The following is a 19632-nucleotide window of genomic DNA, read 5'->3' on the forward strand; positions in this document are numbered from 1 at the left end:
AATGCTATGGTGTTGCAGTGGCCCACCCAGAGCAACGCCCATTGCACGCCCCTTCCAGGGAAAGGGCTGCGTGTGAAGGGGCCGTATTTACAAGGTGGTGTTAAGCCACAAAACGTGGTTGAACGGCGTCTTGTAAATACGGCACAGTACATAGTGCCACCGGGGCGTCACTAAAGATGATGTGCCGGTGGCGATAGGGCCTTGTAAGTCTGGCCCTTTCTTTGCTCAAGGTGTATGTTCTTGGTGAAGGTAGGAAAGCCATTTTCGCTCTCATACCTTCCTTCCTTGGCTGGCTTGACCACAGTAGGCCCAGGCTTCAATGGAAAGGTCAAAAAGGGAGCAACTGACTGCCGTAAGGTGTATCGTCTTCTCTTGGTGAGTTGAGACCGATGCCCTTGGAGCGTAGTACCTCACCATGGTGAGGGATAGACACAGCCTCTTTAATTTCAATTTACCTGTCAGGTGAGGTGGTAAATGCAAATAATGAAATAAAGCACAGCAACTTGCTGTTTCTGCCTGGCCTCGAACCAGGGACCTTTCGCGTGTAAGGCGAACGTGATAACCACTACACTATAGAAACAGACATGCCTGCTTACTTGCTTCATGTGGCTATGCATTGGACTGGAACCACTGCACTGGAAACAGACACACCTGCTTTCTTTATGTGGCTATGCTTTGGACTGGAATGCAAGGACTAAGGGACAATATTCATGACGCTCAAAGCTGAGCCTTTCTGACAGGATCTCTTCCTTTGGAAGAAAGGAACTGGGATCACTTTCATTCCAAGAGGTGATTTCAAAACCAGCCCTGCAATTACTTTGGAGAAGCACTGTGCATTTCATGTTCCAACGAGAAGTGCTGCTCCAACACAAAAAAGCAGTTAGAAAGAAATCCCGCACTCCTTCATCATGCCGAACTGCCTCGACACCAGTAGAAAGCATGCAATGCATTCCACCATGGCATCTTACAAGAGTGGAAAGCAGAAATACTCCTGTTTAAAAACAGATCAAACCTATGAAGGCACGGGCTCGTCCGGGATTTGAACCCGGGACCTCTCACACCCAAAGCGAGAATCATACCCCTAGACCAACGAGCCTGCTGCTGCAAAAGCCTTTCAAACATCTTCTGAAGTGTCTTTGTGAAAAAGCAGGGCCACTTGGAGACTCTCCTTCTAAGCGTGCCATAGCAATTGATGTTTTGTGCCAAGGGTTTTTTTTTTGCCTCTAGCAAGGCAAGAGGTAGTCAAGAAGCCCTATGCTAGCAAGCTGAACTGTGGCGCTGATGAGAAAAGCAGACCCTTTCTGGTAGTTGTACGCCTCCGCAGGACCTGGGCCCTTGCACCGTAGACTTCCAGACCAGAAGCACTGAAGGGCCTGCCATCTCTTGCGCCTGAGCCAGAGGAGCATGCCTCTTGTATTCAAGCACACTTGCTCGCTCAGTGCTCGATCAGGCGAGATTTATATGAGTGCCTCACAGGCCTGAAACACTCACCTGGGAGACGCGGGGTGGCTGAATTCCCAGAATGGCCTTCGATAGGAAAATCGCCTCCTTTCCTCCCGACTCATTTCAGAATTGGGTGAAAATCGCAAGACAGTGTTCAGGGGTGCATGGGTACTGCCTACTCCCAGCTGCCTCTCTGTCTTCTTCATGTTAATTTCAAGTCACAAGGAGGGACCATTGCCATTCTGCTCCGCCCACCTAACCAGGAAACCCAGGTTGAGCTTGTCTGCCTGTTGTTGTTGCAGGGGCAGTGCCTTCTCTGCCCAAAAGTGGCAGGAGAGCCTCACTTCAAACGATGGAATCAACTGCTTAAGTAGAAACCAGCATGGTAGTTACAGTGATAAGGTGCAGCTCTAACAGAAGGCGTGACTGAGATGCCCCTTCCAGAAATACATGGAATGCTGATTGAGGGCCCAGCCGGAGGGTTGGTGGATTTCTTTTCATATGCTACAGCAGCTTGCAAAGATAGTGTTGTGGGGAGCTGGCTGTGCAAGCAGAGGAAGATTTAAGGGCAGAAAATAGACCTATCAGAAGTGCGATATGAACCCACAACTACATGAGCAAACCAGGATGCTTAGCTTAACTGAAGATCAAGCTCTCTTGAGGCTGCCGCCTTAGACCACTCGGCCATCCTGACAGCTGAGTCTGTGTTTAGGTCTGACTCCTCAGTCTGCACTTGTCGATGCTGCCGCTTGCAATGTTCCTATCAAGGTGACAGGTTTAAAGGCCCCACAATATAACATGGCCAAGAAAAAAAAAAGTAAAAAACAGAATAAGAAACCAGGCACATGCACGACTACGCAAAGATGCAGATAACTTTTTACCGGCCTGCAATAGTAATACAAGTTTTACACAGGTCACAAGTTTTTAAAGGCCATCCCCGAGTGAGACTAAGCTTTTAGGGAGCAAACACAAAAGCAGACACTGCCCATTGTTTCTGCCCAGTCTCGAACCGGGGACCTTTCGCGTGTTAGGCGAACGTGATAACCACTACACTACAGAAACAAGCATGAGGGCTTGACTGAAGGAGCAAAATTCCCCTCATATGTTTGCCCGATTGCCTCTATACTTGATCAGCAGTTGCTCGCAAAGCGAGGAGTAAGTGTGAAAATTGCAGCGTTGTCAGCCAGCAAGCGTACACTCAGATGTACTGAAAAGTCACAGCTGCGGGTAGAGACAAATATCTGATGCCTAAATGCCTGAAACCAGAGCCTGTGAAAGCATCACACAGAGCACACTGAAAGCAAGCAGGAAGGAAGCCAAGGCATGGTGATCCTTTTTTTCTCCTGAGGCTAAAAATATTTTGCACAACAATGCTTTGAGTGGAATGAGGAATCTTCAAGCTTTGTGTATTTTGAGTAAAATTTGTGTGTTTTCTGCTAAAAAGGGTGTGTTGGGGATTTGGACCCGGACACCAACAAGCGAGGGCACAGAAGCACCACTGCTCAGACCCTGCTCCTAGGGTTGAGGGCAGAGAGTGGGCGAATACATCGCAAGGCAAGAAAATGCACATGGTTCTCTCTTCTGCAATATGACTAGAGTCATTTCCATGGTCGTCATCGAACATGACATAAAACGCCTCTATCCTTTAGACCTTTTGGCCCATAATTACAAGAGGATGACTGAGTGAGACGCTCTGCCAAATTTGGCAGCCTCGCACTCAGTCATTTTCAAAATGCAGGGAAGCGCCGTATTTAGTAGAATACAGCGCACCCCTGTGCTTCCCTCTGCGCCAGCTCTAAATTAGCTGCCGAGCACCAACGCAGCCATCCTTGCGCCATGGTACAAGGATGGCTGCGTGGAGGGGGAAATTGTTTTTGTTCAGGAAGGCACACCTTCCTGCACAACAGAAATCTTCAGTGGCGATATGTTCGTGCAGCACACATAGAAAGAGCAAAAATGAGGAGAAATGAAAACATTTCTGCTCGTTTCTCCACTATAACGACACCCATTGTATGGCGCTTGGATTTTGGCGCTGCCACAGATTTACAAAAACTCGTAAAACTGGAGCAGCATCAAAATGCTATGGTGTTGCAGTGGCCCACCCAGAGCAACGCCCATTGCACGCCCCTTCCAGGGAAAGGGCTGCGTGTGAAGGGGCCGTATTTACAAGGTGGTGTTAAGCCACAAAACGTGGTTGAACGGCGTCTTGTAAATACGGCACAGTACATAGTGCCACCGGGGCGTCACTAAAGATGATGTGCCGGTGGCGATAGGGCCTTGTAAGTCTGGCCCTTTCTTTGCTCAAGGTGTATGTTCTTGGTGAAGGTAGGAAAGCCATTTTCGCTCTCATACCTTCCTTCCTTGGCTGGCTTGACCACAGTAGGCCCAGGCTTCAATGGAAAGGTCAAAAAGGGAGCAACTGACTGCCGTAAGGTGTATCGTCTTCTCTTGGTGAGTTGAGACCGATGCCCTTGGAGCGTAGTACCTCACGATGGTGAGGGATAGACACAGCCTCTTTAATTTCAATTTACCTGTCAGGTGAGGTGGTAAATGCAAATAATGTGATAAAGCACAGCAACTTGCTGTTTCTGCCTGGCCTCGATCCAGGGACCTTTCGCGTGTAAGGCGAACGTGATAACCACTACACTACAGAAACAGACATGCCTGCTTATTTGCTTCATGTGGCTATGCATTGGACTGGAACCACTGCACTGGAAACAGACACACCTGCTTTCTTTATGTGGCTATGCTTTGGACTGGAATGCAAGGACTAAGGGACAATATTCATGACGCTCAAAGCTGAGCCTTTCTGACAGGATCTCTTCCTTTGGAAGAAAGGAACTGGGATCACTTTCATTCCAAGAGGTGATTTCAAAACCAGCCCTGCAATTACTTTGGAGAAGCACTGTGCATTTCATGTTCCAACGAGAAGTGCTGCTCCAACACAAAAAAGCAGTTAGAAAGAAATCCCGCACTCCTTCATCATGCCGAACTGCCTCGACACCAGTAGAAAGCATGCAATGCATTCCACCATGGCATCTTACAAGAGTGGAAAGCAGAAATACTCCTGTTTAAAAACAGATCGAACCTATGAAGGCACGGGCTCGTCCGGGATTTGAACCGGGGACCTCTCACACCCAAAGCGAGAATCATACCCCTAGACCAACGAGCCTGCTGCTGCAAAAGCCTTTCAAACATCTTCTGAAGTGTCTTTGTGAAAAAGCAGGGCCACTTGGAGACTCTCCTTCTAAGCGTGCCATAGCAATTGATGTTTTGTGCCAAGGGTTTTTTTTTTGCCTCTAGCAAGGCAAGAGGTAGTCAAGAAGCCCTATGCTAGCAAGCTGAACTGTGGCGCTGATGAGAAAAGCAGACCCTTGCACCGTAGACTTCCAGACCAGAAGCACTGAAGGGCCTGCCATCTCTTGCGCCGGAGCCAGAGGAGCATGCCTCTTGTATTCAAGCACACTTGCTCGCTCAGTGCTCGATCAGGCGAGATTTATATGAGTGCCTCACAGGCCTGAAACACTCACCTGGGAGACGCGGGGTGGCTGAATTCCCAGAATGGCCTTCGATAGGAAAATCACCTCCTTTCCTCCCGACTCATTTCAGAATTGGGTGAAAATCGCAAGACAGTGTTCAGGGGTGCATGGGTACTGCCTACTCCCAGCTGCCTCTCTGTCTTCTTCATGTTAATTTCAAGTCACAAGGAGGGACCATTGCCATTCTGCTCCGCCCACCTAACCAGGAAACCCAGGTTGAGCTTGTCTGCCTGTTGTTGTTGCAGGGGCAGTGCCTTCTCTGCCCAAAAGTGGCAGGAGAGCCTCACTTCAAACGATGGAATCAACTGCTTAAGTAGAAACCAGCATGGTAGTTACAGTGATAAGGTGCAGCTCTAACAGAAGGCGTGACTGAGATGCCCCTTCCAGAAATACATGGAATGCTGATTGAGGGCCCAGCCGGAGGGTTGGTGGATTTCTTTTCATATGCTACAGCAGCTTGCAAAGATAGTGTTGTGGGGAGCTGGCTGTGCAAGCAGAGGAAGATTTAAGGGCAGAAAATAGACCTATCAGAAGTGCGATATGAACCCACAACTACATGAGCAAACCAGGATGCTTAGCTTAACTGAAGATCAAGCTCTCTTGAGGCTGCCGCCTTAGACCACTCGGCCATCCTGACAGCTGAGTCTGTGTTTAGGTCTGACTCCTCAGTCTGCACTTGTCGATGCTGCCGCTTGCAATGTTCCTATCAAGGTGACAGGTTTAAAGGCCCCACAATATAACATGGCCAAGAAAAAAAAAAGTAAAAAACAGAATAAGAAACCAGGCACATGCACGACTACGCAAAGATGCAGATAACTTTTTACCGGCCTGCAATAGTAATACAAGTTTTACACAGGTCACAAGTTTTTAAAGGCCATCCCCGAGTGAGACTAAGCTTTTAGGGAGCAAACACAAAAGCAGACACTGCCCATTGTTTCTGCCCGGTCTCGAACCGGGGACCTTTCGCGTGTTAGGCGAACGTGATAACCACTACACTACAGAAACAAGCATGAGGGCTTGACTGAAGGAGCAAAATTCCCCTCATATGTTTGCCCGATTGCCTCTATACTTGATCAGCAGTTGCTCGCAAAGCGAGGAGTAAGTGTGAAAATTGCAGCGTTGTCAGCCAGCAAGCGTACACTCAGATGTACTGAAAAGTCACAGCTGCGGGTAGAGACAAATATCTGATGCCTAAATGCCTGAAACCAGAGCCTGTGAAAGCATCACACAGAGCACACTGAAAGCAAGCAGGAAGGAAGCCAAGGCATGGTGATCCTTTTTTTCTCCTGAGGCTAAAAATATTTTGCACAACAATGCTTTGAGTGGAATGAGGAATCTTCAAGCTTTGTGTATTTTGAGTAAAATTTGTGTGTTTTCTGTAAAAAAGGGTGTGTTGGGGATTTGGACCCGGACACCAACGAGCGAGGGCACAGAAGCACCACTGCTCAGACCCTGCTCCTAGGGTTGAGGGCAGAGAGTGGGCGAATACATCGCAAGGCAAGAAAATGCACATGGTTCTCTCTTCTGCAATATGACTAGAGTCATTTCCATGGTCGTCATCGAACATGACATAAAACGCCTCTATCCTTTAGACCTTTTGGCCCATAATTACAAGAGGATGACTGAGTGAGACGCTCTGCCAAATTTGGCAGCCTCGCACTCAGTCATTTTCAAAATGCAGGGAAGCGCCGTATTTAGTAGAATACAGCGCACCCCTGTGCTTCCCTCTGCGCCAGCTCTAAATTAGCTGCCGAGCACCAACGCAGCCATCCTTGCGCCATGGTACAAGGATGGCTGCGTGGAGGGGGAAATTGTTTTTGTTCAGGAAGGCACACCTTCCTGCACAACAGAAATCTTCAGTGGCGATATGTTCGTGCAGCACACATAGAAAGAGCAAAAATGAGGAGAAATGAAAACATTTCTGCTCGTTTCTCCACTATAACGACACCCATTGTATGGCGCTTGGATTTTGGCGCTGCCACAGATTTACAAAAACTCGTAAAACTGGAGCAGCATCAAAATGCTATGGTGTTGCAGTGGCCCACCCAGAGCAACGCCCATTGCACGCCCCTTCCAGGGAAAGGGCTGCGTGTGAAGGGGCCGTATTTACAAGGTGGTGTTAAGCCACAAAACGTGGTTGAACGGCGTCTTGTAAATACGGCACAGTACATAGTGCCACCGGGGCGTCACTAAAGATGATGTGCCGGTGGCGATAGGGCCTTGTAAGTCTGGCCCTTTCTTTGCTCAAGGTGTATGTTCTTGGTGAAGGTAGGAAAGCCATTTTCGCTCTCATACCTTCCTTCCTTGGCTGGCTTGACCACAGTAGGCCCAGGCTTCAATGGAAAGGTCAAAAAGGGAGCAACTGACTGCCGTAAGGTGTATCGTCTTCTCTTGGTGAGTTGAGACCGATGCCCTTGGAGCGTAGTACCTCACGATGGTGAGGGATAGACACAGCCTCTTTAATTTCAATTTACCTGTCAGGTGAGGTGGTAAATGCAAATAATGTGATAAAGCACAGCAATTTGCTGTTTCTGCCTGGCCTCGATCCAGGGACCTTTCGCGTGTAAGGCGAACGTGATAACCACTACACTACAGAAACAGACATGCCTGCTTATTTGCTTCATGTGGCTATGCATTGGACTGGAACCACTGCACTGGAAACAGACACACCTGCTTTCTTTATGTGGCTATGCTTTGGACTGGAATGCAAGGACTAAGGGACAATATTCATGACGCTCAAAGCTGAGCCTTTCTGACAGGATCTCTTCCTTTGGAAGAAAGGAACTGGGATCACTTTCATTCCAAGAGGTGATTTCAAAACCAGCCCTGCAATTACTTTGGAGAAGCACTGTGCATTTCATGTTCCAACGAGAAGTGCTGCTCCAACACAAAAAAGCAGTTAGAAAGAAATCCCGCACTCCTTCATCATGCCGAACTGCCTCGACACCAGTAGAAAGCATGCAATGCATTCCACCATGGCATCTTACAAGAGTGGAAAGCAGAAATACTCCTGTTTAAAAACAGATCGAACCTATGAAGGCACGGGCTCGTCCGAGATTTGAACCCGGGACCTCTCACACCCAAAGCGAGAATCATACCCCTAGACCAACGAGCCTGCTGCTGCAAAAGCCTTTCAAACATCTTCTGAAGTGTCTTTGTGAAAAAGCAGGGCCACTTGGAGACTCTCCTTCTAAGCGTGCCATAGCAATTGATGTTTTGTGCCAAGGGTTTTTTTTTTGCCTCTAGCAAGGCAAGAGGTAGTCAAGAAGCCCTATGCTAGCAAGCTGAACTGTGGCGCTGATGAGAAAAGCAGACCCTTGCACCGTAGACTTCCAGACCAGAAGCACTGAAGGGCCTGCCATCTCTTGCGCCTGAGCCAGAGGAGCATGCCTCTTGTATTCAAGCACACTTGCTCGCTCAGTGCTCGATCAGGCGAGATTTATATGAGTGCCTCACAGGCCTGAAACACTCACCTGGGAGACGCGGGGTGGCTGAATTCCCAGAATGGCCTTCGATAGGAAAATCACCTCCTTTCCTCCCGACTCATTTCAGAATTGGGTGAAAATCGCAAGACAGTGTTCAGGGGTGCATGGGTACTGCCTACTCCCAGCTGCCTCTCTGTCTTCTTCATGTTAATTTCAAGTCACAAGGAGGGACCATTGCCATTCTGCTCCGCCCACCTAACCAGGAAACCCAGGTTGAGCTTGTCTGCCTGTTGTTGTTGCAGGGGCAGTGCCTTCTCTGCCCAAAAGTGGCAGGAGAGCCTCACTTCAAACGATGGAATCAACTGCTTAAGTAGAAACCAGCATGGTAGTTACAGTGATAAGGTGCAGCTCTAACAGAAGGCGTGACTGAGATGCCCCTTCCAGAAATACATGGAATGCTGATTGAGGGCCCAGCCGGAGGGTTGGTGGATTTCTTTTCATATGCTACAGCAGCTTGCAAAGATAGTGTTGTGGGGAGCTGGCTGTGCAAGCAGAGGAAGATTTAAGGGCAGAAAATAGACCTATCAGAAGTGCGATTTGAACCCACAACTACATGAGCAAACCAGGATGCTTAGCTTAACTGAAGATCAAGCTCTCTTGAGGCTGCCGCCTTAGACCACTCGGCCATCCTGACAGCTGAGTCTGTGTTTAGGTCTGACTCCTCAGTCTGCACTTGTCGATGCTGCCGCTTGCAATGTTCCTATCAAGGTGACAGGTTTAAAGGCCCCACAATATAACATGGCCAAGAAAAAAAAAAGTAAAAAACAGAATAAGAAACCAGGCACATGCACGACTACGCAAAGATGCAGATAACTTTTTACCGGCCTGCAATAGTAATACAAGTTTTACACAGGTCACAAGTTTTTAAAGGCCATGCCTGAGTGAGACTAAGCTTTTAGGGAGCAAACACAAAAGCGTACACTACCCATTGTTTCTGCCCGGTCTCGAACCGGGGACCTTTCGCGTGTTAGGCGAACGTGATAACCACTACACTACAGAAACAAGCAAGAGGGCTTGACTGAAGGAGCAAAATTCCCCTCATATGTTTGCCCGATTGCCTCTATACTTGATCAGCAGTTGCTCGCAAAGCGAGGAGTAAGTGTGAAAATTGCAGCGTTGTCAGCCAGCAAGCGTACACTCAGATGTACTGAAAAGTCACAGCTGCGGGTAGAGACAAATATCTGATGCCTAAATGCCTGAAACCAGAGCCTGTGAAAGCATCACACAGAGCACACTGAAAGCAAGCAGGAAGGAAGCCAAGGCATGGTGATCCTTTTTTTCTCCTGAGGCTAAAAATATTTTGCACAACAATGCTTTGAGTGGAATGAGGAATCTTCAAGCTTTGTGTATTTTGAGTAAAATTTGTGTGTTTTCTGCTAAAAAGGGTGTGTTGGGGATTTGGACCCGGACACCAACGAGCGAGGGCACAGAAGCACCACTGCTCAGACCCTGCTCCTAGGGTTGAGGGCAGAGAGTGGGCGAATACATCGCAAGGCAAGAAAATGCACATGGTTCTCTCTTCTGCAATATGACTAGAGTCATTTCCATGGTCGTCATCGAACATGACATAAAACGCCTCTATCCTTTAGACCTTTTGGCCCATAATTACAAGAGGATGACTGAGTGAGACGCTCTGCCAAATTTGCCAGCCTCGCACTCAGTCATTTTCAAAATGCAGGGAAGCGCCGTATTTAGTAGAATACAGCGCACCCCTGTGCTTCCCTCTGCGCCAGCTCTAAATTAGCTGCCGAGCACCAACGCAGCCATCCTTGCGCCATGGTACAAGGATGGCTGCGTGGAGGGGGAAATTGTTTTTGTTCAGGAAGGCACACCTTCCTGCACAACAGAAATCTTCAGTGGCGATATGTTCGTGCAGCACACATAGAAAGAGCAAAAATGAGGAGAAATGAAAACATTTCTGCTCGTTTCTCCACTATAACGACACTCATTGTATGGCGCTTGGATTTTGGCGCTGCCACAGATTTACAAAAACTCGTAAAACTGGAGCAGCATCAAAATGCTATGGTGTTGCAGTGGCCCACCCAGAGCAACGCCCATTGCACGCCCCTTCCAGGGAAAGGGCTGCGTGTGAAGGGGCCGTATTTACAAGGTGGTGTTAAGCCACAAAACGTGGTTGAACGGCGTCTTGTAAATACGGCACAGTACATAGTGCCACCGGGGCGTCACTAAAGATGATGTGCCGGTGGCGATAGGGCCTTGTAAGTCTGGCCCTTTCTTTGCTCAAGGTGTATGTTCTTGGTGAAGGTAGGAAAGCCATTTTCGCTCTCATACCTTCCTTCCTTGGCTGGCTTGACCACAGTAGGCCCAGGCTTCAATGGAAAGGTCAAAAAGGGAGCAACTGACTGCCGTAAGGTGTATCGTCTTCTCTTGGTGAGTTGAGACCGATGCCCTTGGAGCGTAGTACCTCACCATGGTGAGGGATAGACACAGCCTCTTTAATTTCAATTTACCTGTCAGGTGAGGTGGTAAATGCAAATAATGTGATAAAGCACAGCAACTTGCTGTTTCTGCCTGGCCTCGAACCAGGGACCTTTCGCGTGTAAGGCGAACGTGATAACCACTACACTACAGAAACAGACATGCCTGCTTATTTGCTTCATGTGGCTATGCATTGGACTGGAACCACTGCACTGGAAACAGACACACCTGCTTTCTTTATGTGGCTATGCTTTGGACTGGAATGCAAGGACTAAGGGACAATATTCATGACGCTCAAAGCTGAGCCTTTCTGACAGGATCTCTTCCTTTGGAAGAAAGGAACTGGGATCACTTTCATTCCAAGAGGTGATTTCAAAACCAGCCCTGCAATTACTTTGGAGAAGCACTGTGCATTTCACGTTCCAACGAGAAGTGCTGCTCCAACACAAAAAAGCAGTTAGAAAGAAATCCCGCACTCCTTCATCATGCCGAACTGCCTCGACACCAGTAGAAAGCATGCAATGCATTCCACCATGGCATCTTACAAGAGTGGAAAGCAGAAATACTCCTGTTTAAAAACAGATCGAACCTATGAAGGCACGGGCTCGTCCGGGATTTGAACCCGGGACCTCTCACACCCAAAGTGAGAATCATACCCCTAGACCAACGAGCCTGCTGCTGCAAAAGCCTTTCAAACATCTTCTGAAGTGTCTTTGTGAAAAAGCAGGGCCACTTGGAGACTCTCCTTCTAAGCGTGCCATAGCAATTGATGTTTTGTGCCAAGGGTTTTTTTTTTGCCTCTAGCAAGGCAAGAGGTAGTCAAGAAGCCCTATGCTAGCAAGCTGAACTGTGGCGCTGATGAGAAAAGCAGACCCTTTCTGATAGTTGTACGCCTCCGCAGGACCTGGGCCCTTGCACCGTAGACTTCCAGACCAGAAGCACTGAAGGGCCTGCCATCTCTTGCGCCTGAGCCAGAGGAGCATGCCTCTTGTATTCAAGCACACTTGCTCGCTCAGTGCTCGATCAGGCGAGATTTATATGAGTGCCTCACAGGCCTGAAACACTCACCTGGGAGACGCGGGGTGGCTGAATTCCCAGAATGGCCTTCGATAGGAAAATCACCTCCTTTCCTCCCGACTCATTTCAGAATTGGGTGAAAATCGCAAGACAGTGTTCAGGGGTGCATGGGTACTGCCTACTCCCAGCTGCCTCTCTGTCTTCTTCATGTTAATTTCAAGTCACAAGGAGGGACCATTGCCATTCTGCTCCGCCCACCTAACCAGGAAACCCAGGTTGAGCTTGTCTGCCTGTTGTTGTTGCAGGGGCAGTGCCTTCTCTGCCCAAAAGTGGCAGGAGAGCCTCACTTCAAACGATGGAATCAACTGCTTAAGTAGAAACCAGCATGGTAGTTACAGTGATAAGGTGCAGCTCTAACAGAAGGCGTGACTGAGATGCCCCTTCCAGAAATACATGGAATGCTGATTGAGGGCCCAGCCGGAGGGTTGGTGGATTTCTTTTCATATGCTACAGCAGCTTGCAAAGATAGTGTTGTGGGGAGCTGGCTGTGCAAGCAGAGGAAGATTTAAGGGCAGAAAATAAACCTATCAGAAGTGCGATTTGAACCCACAACTACATGAGCAAATCAGGATGCTTAGCTTAACTGAAGATCAAGCTCTCTTGAGGCTGCCGCCTTAGACCACTCGGCCATCCTGACAGCTGAGTCTGTGTTTAGGTCTGACTCCTCAGTCTGCACTTGTCGATGCTGCCGCTTGCAATGTTCCTATCAAGGTGACAGGTTTAAAGGCCCCACAATATAACATGGCCAAGAAAAAAAAAAGTAAAAAACAGAATAAGAAACCAGGCACATGCACGACTACGCAAAGATGCAGATAACTTTTTACCGGCCTGCAATAGTAATACAAGTTTTACACAGGTCACAAGTTTTTAAAGGCCATCCCTGAGTGAGACTAAGCTTTTAGGGAGCAAACACAAAAGCAGACACTGCCCATTGTTTCTGCCCGGTCTCGAACCGGGGACCTTTCGCGTGTTAGGCGAACGTGATAACCACTACACTACAGAAACAAGCATGAGGGCTTGACTGAAGGAGCAAAATTCCCCTCATATGTTTGCCCGATTGCCTCTATACTTGATCAGCAGTTGCTCGCAAAGCGAGGAGTAAGTGTGAAAATTGCAGCGTTGTCAGCCAGCAAGCGTACACTCAGATGTACTGAAAAGTCACAGCTGCGGGTAGAGACAAATATCTGATGCCTAAATGCCTGAAACCAGAGCCTGTGAAAGCATCACACAGAGCACACTGAAAGCAAGCAAGAAGGAAGCCAAGGCATGGTGATCCTTTTTTTCTCCTGAGGCTAAAAATATTTTGCACAACAATGCTTTGAGTGGAATGAGGAATCTTCAAGCTTTGTGTATTTTGAGTAAAATTTGTGTGTTTTCTGCTAAAAAGGGTGTGTTGGGGATTTGGACCCGGACACCAACGAGCGAGGGCACAGAAGCACCACTGCTCAGACCCTGCTCCTAGGGTTGAGGGCAGAGAGTGGGCGAATACATCGCAAGGCAAGAAAATGCACATGGTTCTCTCTTCTGCAATATGACTAGAGTCATTTCCATGGTCGTCATCGAACATGACATAAAACGCCTCTATCCTTTAGACCTTTTGGCCCATAATTACAAGAGGATGACTGAGTGAGACGCTCTGCCAAATTTGGCAGCCTCGCACTCAGTCATTTTCAAAATGCAGGGAAGCGCCGTATTTAGTAGAATACAGCGCACCCCTGTGCTTCCCTCTGCGCCAGCTCTAAATTAGCTGCCGAGCACCAACGCAGCCATCCTTGCGCCATGGTACAAGGATGGCTGCGTGGAGGGGGAAATTGTTTTTGTTCAGGAAGGCACACCTTCCTGCACAACAGAAATCTTCAGTGGCGATATGTTCGTGCAGCACACATAGAAAGAGCAAAAATGAGGAGAAATGAAAACATTTCTGCTCGTTTCTCCACTATAACGACACCCATTGTATGGCGCTTGGATTTTGGCGCTGCCACAGATTTACAAAAACTCGTAAAACTGGAGCAGCATCAAAATGCTATGGTGTTGCAGTGGCCCACCCAGAGCAACGCCCATTGCACACCCCTTCCAGGGAAAGGGCTGCGTGTGAAGGGGCCGTATTTACAAGGTGGTGTTAAGCCACAAAACGTGGTTGAACGGCGTCTTGTAAATACGGCACAGTACATAGTGCCACCGGGGCGTCACTAAAGATGATGTGCCGGTGGCGATAGGGCCTTGTAAGTCTGGCCCTTTCTTTGCTCAAGGTGTATGTTCTTGGTGAAGGTAGGAAAGCCATTTTCGCTCTCATACCTTCCTTCCTTGGCTGGCTTGACCACAGTAGGCCCAGGCTTCAATGGAAAGGTCAAAAAGGGAGCAACTGACTGCCGTAAGGTGTATCGTCTTCTCTTGGTGAGTTGAGACCGATGCCCTTGGAGCGTAGTACCTCACGATGGTGAGGGATAGACACAGCCTCTTTAATTTCAATTTACCTGTCAGGTGAGGTGGTAAATGCAAATAATGTCATAAAGCACAGCAACTTGCTGTTTCTGCCTGGCCTCGAACCAGGGACCTTTCGCGTGTAAGGCGAACGTGATAACCACTACACTACAGAAACAGACATGCCTGCTTATTTGCTTCATGTGGCTATGCATTGGACTGGAACCACTGCACTGGAAACAGACACACCTGCTTTCTTTATGTGGCTATGCTTTGGACTGGAATGCAAGGACTAAGGGACAATATTCATGACGCTCAAAGCTGAGCCTTTCTGACAGGATCTCTTCCTTTGGAAGAAAGGAACTGGGATCACTTTCATTCCAAGAGGTGATTTCAAAACCAGCCCTGCAATTACTTTGGAGAAGCACTGTGCATTTCATGTTCCAACGAGAAGTGCTGCTCCAACACAAAAAAGCAGTTAGAAAGAAATCCCGCACTCCTTCATCATGCCGAACTGCCTCGACACCAGTAGAAAGCATGCAATACATTCCACCATGGCATCTTACAAGAGTGGAAAGCAGAAATACTCCTGTTTAAAAACAGATCGAACCTATGAAGGCACGGGCTCGTCCGGGATTTGAACCCGGGACCTTTCACACCCAAAGCGAGAATCATACCCCTAGACCAACGAGCCTGCTGCTGCAAAAGCCTTTCAAACATCTTCTGAAGTGTCTTTGTGAAAAAGCAGGGCCACTTGGAGACTCTCCTTCTAAGCGTGCCATAGCAATTGATGTTTTGTGCCAAGGGTTTTTTTTTTGCCTCTAGCAAGGCAAGAGGTAGTCAAGAAGCCCTATGCTAGCAAGCTGAACTGTGGCGCTGATGAGAAAAGCAGACCCTTTCTGGTAGTTGTACGCCTCCGCAGGACCTGGGCCCTTGCACCGTAGACTTCCAGACCAGAAGCACTGAAGGGCCTGCCATCTCTTGCGCCTGAGCCAGAGGAGCATGCCTCTTGTATTCAAGCACACTTGCTCGCTCAGTGCTCGATCAGGCGAGATTTATATGAGTGCCTCACAGGCCTGAAACACTCACCTGGGAGACGCGGGGTGGCTGAATTCCCAGAATGGCCTTCGATAGGAAAATCACCTCCTTTCCTCCCGACTCATTTCAGAATTGGGTGAAAATCGCAAGACAGTGTTCAGGGGTGTTTGGGTACTGCCTACTCCCAGCTGCCTCTCTGTCTTCTTCATGTTAATTTCAAGTCACAAGGAGGGACCATTGCCATTCTGCTCCGCCCACCTAACCAGGAAACCCAGGTTGAGCTTGTCTGCCTGTTGTTGTTGCAGGGGCAGTGCCTTCTCTGCCCAAAAGTGGCAGGAGAGCCTCACTTCAAACGATGGAATCAACTGCTTAAGTAGAAACCAGCATGGTAGTTACAGTGATAAGGTGCAGCTCTAACAGAAGGCGTGACTGAGATGCCCCTTCCAGAAATACATGGAATGCTGATTGAGGGCCCAGCCGGAGGGTTGGTGGATTTCTTTTCATATGCTACAGCAGCTTGCAAAGATAGTGTTGTGGGGAGCTGGCTGTGCAAGCAGAGGAAGATTTAAGGGCAGAAAATAAACCTATCAGAAGTGCGATTTGAACCCACAACTACATGAGCAAACCAGGATGCTTAGCTTAACTGAAGATCAAGCTCTCTTGAGGCTGCCGCCTTAGACCACTCGGCCATCCTGACAGCTGAGTCTGTGTTTAGGTCTGACTCCTCAGTCTGCACTTGTCGATGCTGCCGCTTGCAATGTTCCTATCAAGGTGACAGGTTTAAAGGCCCCACAATATAACATGGCCAAGAAAAAAAAAAGTAAAAAACAGAATAAGAAACCAGGCACATGCACGACTACGCAAAGATGCAGATAACTTTTTACCGGCCTGCAATAGTAATACAAGTTTTACACAGGTCACAAGTTTTTAAAGGCCATCCCTGAGTGAGACTAAGCTTTTAGGGAGCAAACACAAAAGCAGACACTGCCCATTGTTTCTGCCCGGTCTCGAACCGGGGACCTTTCGTGTGTTAGGCGAACGTGATAACCACTACACTACAGAAACAAGCATGAGGGCTTGACTGAAGGAGCAAAATTCCCCTCATATGTTTGCCCGATTGCCTCTATACTTGATCAGCAGTTGCTCGCAAAGCGAGGAGTAAGTGTGAAAATTGCAGCGTTGTCAGCCAGCAAGCGTACACTCAGATGTACTGAAAAGTCACAGCTGCGGGTAGAGACAAATATCTGATGCCTAAATGCCTGAAACCAGAGCCTGTGAAAGCATCACACAGAGCACACTGAAAGCAAGCAGGAAGGAAGCCAAGGCATGGTGATCCTTTTTTTCTCCTGAGGCTAAAAATATTTTGCACAACAATGCTTTGAGTGGAATGAGGAATCTTCAAGCTTTGTGTATTTTGAGTAAAATTTGTGTGTTTTCTGCTAAAAAGGGTGTGTTGGGGATTTGGACCCGGACACCAACGAGCGAGGGCACAGAAGCACCACTGCTCAGACCCTGCTCCTAGGGTTGAGGGAAGAGAGTGGGCGAATACATCGCAAGGCAAGAAAATGCACATGGTTCTCTCTTCTGCAACATGACTAGAGTCATTTCCATGGTCGTCATCGAACATGACATAAAACGCCTCTATCCTTTAGACCTTTTGGCCCATAATTACAAGAGGATGACTGAGTGAGACGCTCTGCCAAATTTGGCAGCCTCGCACTCAGTCATTTTCAAAATGCAGGGAAGCGCCGTATTTAGTAGAATACAGCGCACCCCTGTGCTTCCCTCTGCGCCAGCTCTAAATTAGCTGCCGAGCACCAACGCAGCCATCCTTGCGCCATGGTACAAGGATGGCTGCGTGGAGGGGGAAATTGTTTTTGTTCAGGAAGGCACACCTTCCTGCACAACAGAAATCTTCAGTGGCGATATGTTCGTGCAGCACACATAGAAAGAGCAAAAATGAGGAGAAATGAAAACATTTCTGCTCGTTTCTCCACTATAACGACACCCATTGTATGGCGCTTGGTTTTTGGCGCTGCCACAGATTTACAAAAACTCGTAAAACTGGAGCAGCATCAAAATGCTATGGTGTTGCAGTGGCCCACCCAGAGCAACGCCCATTGCACGCCCCTTCCAGGGAAAGGGCTGCGTGTGAAGGGGCCGTATTTACAAGGTGGTGTTAAGCCACAAAACGTGGTTGAACGGCGTCTTGTAAATACGGCACAGTACATAGTGCCACCGGGGCGTCACTAAAGATGATGTGCCGGTGGCGATAGGGCCTTGTAAGTCTGGCCCTTTCTTTGCTCAAGGTGTATGTTCTTGGTGAAGGTAGGAAAGCCATTTTCGCTCTCATACCTTCCTTCCTTGGCTGGCTTGACCACAGTAGGCCCAGGCTTCAATGGAAAGGTCAAAAAGGGAGCAACTGACTGCCGTAAGGTGTATCGTCTTCTCTTGGTGAGTTGAGACCGATGCCCTTGGAGCGTAGTACCTCACAATGGTGAGGGATAGACACAGCCTCTTTAATTTCAATTTACCTGTCAGGTGAGGTGGTAAATGCAAATAATGTGATAAAGCACAGCAACTTGCTGTTTCTGCCTGGCCTCGAACCAGGGACCTTTCACGTGTAAGGCGAACGTGATAACCACTACACTATAGAAACAGACATGCCTGCTTACTTGCTTCATGTGGCTATGCATTGGACTGGAACCACTGCACTGGAAACAGACACACCTGCTTTCTTTATGTGGCTATGCTTTGGACTGGAATGCAAGGACTAAGGGACAATATTCATGACGCTCAAAGCTGAGCCTTTCTGACAGGATCTCTTCCTTTGGAAGAAAGGAACTGGGATCACTTTCATTCCAAGAGGTGATTTCAAAACCAGCCCTGCAATTACTTTGGAGAAGCACTGTGCATTTCATGTTCCAACGAGAAGTGCTGCTCCAACACAAAAAAGCAGTTAGAAAGAAATCCCGCACTCCTTCATCATGCCGAACTGCCTCGACACCAGTAGAAAGCATGCAATGCATTCCACCATGGCATCTTACAAGAGTGGAAAGCAGAAATACTCCTGTTTAAAAACAGATCGAACCTATGAAGGCACGGGCTCGTCCGGGATTTGAACCCGGGACCTCTCACACCCAAAGCGAGAATCATACCCCTAGACCAACGAGCCTGCTGCTGCAAAAGCCTTTCAAACATCTTCTGAAGTGTCTTTGTGAAAAAGCAGGGCCACTTGGAGACTCTCCTTCTAAGCGTGCCATAGCAATTGATGTTTTGTGCCAAGGGTTTTTTTTTTGCCTCTAGCAAGGCAAGAGGTAGTCAAGAAGCCCTATGCTAGCAAGCTGAACTGTGGCGCTGATGAGAAAAGCAGACCCTTTCTGGTAGTTGTACGCCTCCGCAGGACCTGGGCCCTTGCACCGTAGACTTCCAGACCAGAAGCACTGAAGGGCCTGCCATCTCTTGCGCCTGAGCCAGAGGAGCATGCCTCTTGTATTCAAGCACACTTGCTCGCTCAGTGCTCGATCAGGCGAGATTTATATGAGTGCCTCACAGGCCTGAAACACTCACCTGGGAGACGCGGGGTGGCTGAATTCCCAGAATGGCCTTCGATAGGAAAATCGCCTCCTTTCCTCCCGACTCATTTCAGAATTGGGTGAAAATCGCAAGACAGTGTTCAGGGGTGCATGGGTACTGCCTACTCCCAGCTGCCTCTCTGTCTTCTTCATGTTAATTTCAAGTCACAGGGAGGGACCATTGCCATTCTGCTCCGCCCACCTAACCAGGAAACCCAGGTTGAGCTTGTCTGCCTGTTGTTGTTGCAGGGGCAGTGCCTTCTCTGCCCAAAAGTGGCAGGAGAGCCTCACTTCAAACGATGGAATCAACTGCTTAAGTAGAAACCAGCATGGTAGTTACAGTGATAAGGTGCAGCTCTAACAGAAGGCGTGACTGAGATGCCCCTTCCAGAAATACATGGAATGCTGATTGAGGGCCCAGCCGGAGGGTTGGTGGATTTCTTTTCATATGCTACAGCAGCTTGCAAAGATAGTGTTGTGGGGAGCTGGCTGTGCAAGCAGAGGAAGATTTAAGGGCAGAAAATAGACCTATCAGAAGTGCGATATGAACCCACAACTACATGAGCAAACCAGGATGCTTAGCTTAACTGAAGATCAAGCTCTCTTGAGGCTGCC

General features: G+C 48.4%; 15 non-coding genes across 15 annotated transcripts; all 15 read right to left on the bottom strand.

Annotated features, from left to right (window-relative positions):
* Positions 1 to 507: 507 nt before the first annotated feature.
* On the bottom strand, positions 508 to 580 carry TRNAV-UAC (transfer RNA valine (anticodon UAC)). The gene has a single exon. It is a non-coding gene; the product is annotated as a tRNA-Val (tRNA).
* A 444-nt stretch (positions 581 to 1024) lies between these two features.
* TRNAP-UGG (transfer RNA proline (anticodon UGG)) lies at positions 1025 to 1096 on the bottom strand. The gene has a single exon. It is a non-coding gene; the product is annotated as a tRNA-Pro (tRNA).
* Positions 1097 to 2432: 1336 nt separating this feature from the next.
* Positions 2433 to 2505, bottom strand: TRNAV-AAC (transfer RNA valine (anticodon AAC)). Its single transcript has one exon. It is a non-coding gene; the product is annotated as a tRNA-Val (tRNA).
* Positions 2506 to 4026: 1521 nt separating this feature from the next.
* TRNAV-UAC (transfer RNA valine (anticodon UAC)) lies at positions 4027 to 4099 on the bottom strand. Its single transcript has one exon. It is a non-coding gene; the product is annotated as a tRNA-Val (tRNA).
* Positions 4100 to 5914: 1815 nt separating this feature from the next.
* On the bottom strand, positions 5915 to 5987 carry TRNAV-AAC (transfer RNA valine (anticodon AAC)). The gene has a single exon. It is a non-coding gene; the product is annotated as a tRNA-Val (tRNA).
* Positions 5988 to 7508: 1521 nt separating this feature from the next.
* TRNAV-UAC (transfer RNA valine (anticodon UAC)) lies at positions 7509 to 7581 on the bottom strand. Its single transcript has one exon. It is a non-coding gene; the product is annotated as a tRNA-Val (tRNA).
* A 444-nt stretch (positions 7582 to 8025) lies between these two features.
* TRNAP-UGG (transfer RNA proline (anticodon UGG)) lies at positions 8026 to 8097 on the bottom strand. The gene has a single exon. It is a non-coding gene; the product is annotated as a tRNA-Pro (tRNA).
* A 1299-nt stretch (positions 8098 to 9396) lies between these two features.
* Positions 9397 to 9469, bottom strand: TRNAV-AAC (transfer RNA valine (anticodon AAC)). Its single transcript has one exon. It is a non-coding gene; the product is annotated as a tRNA-Val (tRNA).
* Positions 9470 to 10990: 1521 nt separating this feature from the next.
* Positions 10991 to 11063, bottom strand: TRNAV-UAC (transfer RNA valine (anticodon UAC)). The gene has a single exon. It is a non-coding gene; the product is annotated as a tRNA-Val (tRNA).
* A 444-nt stretch (positions 11064 to 11507) lies between these two features.
* TRNAP-UGG (transfer RNA proline (anticodon UGG)) lies at positions 11508 to 11579 on the bottom strand. The gene has a single exon. It is a non-coding gene; the product is annotated as a tRNA-Pro (tRNA).
* A 1336-nt stretch (positions 11580 to 12915) lies between these two features.
* On the bottom strand, positions 12916 to 12988 carry TRNAV-AAC (transfer RNA valine (anticodon AAC)). The gene has a single exon. It is a non-coding gene; the product is annotated as a tRNA-Val (tRNA).
* Positions 12989 to 14509: 1521 nt separating this feature from the next.
* Positions 14510 to 14582, bottom strand: TRNAV-UAC (transfer RNA valine (anticodon UAC)). The gene has a single exon. It is a non-coding gene; the product is annotated as a tRNA-Val (tRNA).
* A 444-nt stretch (positions 14583 to 15026) lies between these two features.
* On the bottom strand, positions 15027 to 15098 carry TRNAP-UGG (transfer RNA proline (anticodon UGG)). Its single transcript has one exon. It is a non-coding gene; the product is annotated as a tRNA-Pro (tRNA).
* Positions 15099 to 16434: 1336 nt separating this feature from the next.
* TRNAV-AAC (transfer RNA valine (anticodon AAC)) lies at positions 16435 to 16507 on the bottom strand. The gene has a single exon. It is a non-coding gene; the product is annotated as a tRNA-Val (tRNA).
* Positions 16508 to 18545: 2038 nt separating this feature from the next.
* Positions 18546 to 18617, bottom strand: TRNAP-UGG (transfer RNA proline (anticodon UGG)). Its single transcript has one exon. It is a non-coding gene; the product is annotated as a tRNA-Pro (tRNA).
* Between the last annotated feature and the right edge of the window lie 1015 nt (positions 18618 to 19632).

This window comes from Pleurodeles waltl, chromosome 10 (assembly GCF_031143425.1).
Source record: "Pleurodeles waltl isolate 20211129_DDA chromosome 10, aPleWal1.hap1.20221129, whole genome shotgun sequence".
NCBI lineage: Eukaryota > Metazoa > Chordata > Amphibia > Caudata > Salamandridae > Pleurodeles > Pleurodeles waltl.